Here is a 2,284-nt window from a genome sequence, read left to right as displayed (position 1 = left end):
GGCATAGTGCATGGAATCTAATGAAAGAGGTGGTTATGGAGAGGCCAGAAACTCCCCAAGGAGAGAAACAGAATCAAATAATCTAAGCCCAGGCATCTTTCCTGAGACTCATACAACCAGGTGCCATGCATGGAGATAACCTAGAAACCTTGCACTGATATAGCCCATGGCAGTTCAGTGTCCAAGTTGATTTGATAGTAATGGGAAGAGGGACTGCCTTTAACATGAACTGATTGGCCTGCTCTTTGATTACCTCACCCTGAAGGGGAAGCAACGTTAGCAGGCTACAAAGGAAAACAATACAGACACTCCTGATGAGATCTGATAGACCTGGATCAGAAGGATGGAAAGTAAGACCTCCCCTATCAGTAGACTTGAGGAGAAGCATGCATGGACAAATGGAAGGGAATGTGGGAATGGGAGGGCAGAAGCATTGTGGAGGTATACATAGTGAATAAAGTGTAATTGAATAAAATTAAAATAAATAAATATTAAAAAATATAATTTCTTTTGGAGTTATATTATAGTAGGGCTTACTTTGAGGTTGATATGGCAATGAAACTGAACAAAGTGATGGAGTCTGTCTCTCGGTCTCTGTCACATTGTATTTTTGCTTTTGTTGGTCTTGGTCTCTCTATTTCTGAAACTGTCTCTCTAGCTCTTTTTCTCTTTAAGTCTTTCAGTTTCCCATTCTCTGTCTGCCACTTGCGTTTCAGTACAAAAAGCTCTCAGTTGTGGTGAAGGACTACAAGATGACTGCTTGATGACGTGAATTCCTGGATGCTCTGTGTAAAAATATAAGCAAGGTCCCAATTGAAAGCCTTATTTACATATATATTTTCATATTGAAAGCCTTATTTGCATATTCACATGCTTATTTACATATTTACCTTGTTCAGGGAGCATTTCCCCAGTAAATATTTCCATGACTGAAAACATATCTATGCATTTAAAAAATTACATGGAATCAATGATAATGTAAAAGTCACATATCAATGATAGGTGACTTTACTAATGAAAACTTGAAAGAGGTATATGACATTCTTCCTGAACTAAGATTCATGGACACAGGAACTGTCATCTCTGTGATATGTGTTTTTAGCTGGCCATATTGAGGTATGTAGGGCTGCTCAGCTTTTCTGTCATGCAGGCAGTCCACTTAACACTTTTAATAATGGAACTCTTACTGCCTTTCACCTGTTCCATGACATCAATCTCCCTATCATCCTGTCATCACCTGAGAGAATCTTTAGGTTTCCATAGAGATGAGTAAACAAATTTTTCTCAGTGTCCAGTATCTCTGATCCTGTGAACACATGATTTTTTCTTGTGAAACCCAACAAGCCTTCATCTCATCTCTTTATCCAGATCCCACATCTTTACTCCTTTTTACCTCTCTGAAAATGTCAGGTAGTAAAATAAACCTTAATATTTATTTAATAGGATAGCTTCCAAAATAGTATCTCTGATCCTGTGAACACATGATTTTTTCTTGTGAAACCCAACAAGCCTTCATCTCATCTCTTTATCCAGATCCCACATCTTTACTCCTTTTTACCTCTCTGAAAATGTCAGGTAGTAAAATAAACCTTAATATTTAGTTAATAGGATAGCTTCCAAAATAGGGAAGCTTCAAAGTGATGTAGGATTAAGGGGAATGTACTGAATGACAAGGTTGTCTCCTATTGTGGTCTTGGATCTGAAATTTTCTAGGTTGTGATTTTGAACTGAGCATTTACTGGGATATTCACTATATGTACCTTCACAATCTTATTGATATAATAGGCTGACAGGGTATAGGGTTCTCTGGGGTATTGAGTCTTTAAGAGCAGGGAAAATAGAAGGAAACCAGACAATTCCTATGACTGGCTGAAACAGAAAAAGGTCGGTTAATATAGAAGGAGAAATGAGTGGAAATAAACTATTTGACAGCTGGAGCTTTTCCACATTAGTGTTGACAATCCTCTATGAGAGGGTTGCCTTGGCTAATCTGGCCAGATCAGCAGCTCTGTCCTACTTAGTGGTCAGTGAACAATCTTCCTGGTCCTGGGGTTTATATTTATAACTGAACATTCAGGAAAGAGAAATAAGAGAAATGGGTCCTTGTCATATGCTTAGCATAATACAGGAGACATGTTTCCTGCCCTGGTCCTCTAGACAATCCATCTGAATGTAGTGTTTTTTCCAGGAGTGTTGTTCATAGGTTGCTCCTGAGCTGATGTGATCTTTTGTATCTGGGTAATCATTTGTTCATGGCTAGGATTCTCTGCTACATAATGAGATC

This window comes from Meriones unguiculatus, assembly GCF_030254825.1.
Source record: "Meriones unguiculatus strain TT.TT164.6M chromosome Y unlocalized genomic scaffold, Bangor_MerUng_6.1 ChrY_unordered_Scaffold_23, whole genome shotgun sequence".
NCBI classification, from domain to species: domain Eukaryota; kingdom Metazoa; phylum Chordata; class Mammalia; order Rodentia; family Muridae; genus Meriones; species Meriones unguiculatus.
The sequence above is the reverse complement of the archived record's forward strand: the minus strand, read 5'-3'. Positions refer to the sequence as shown.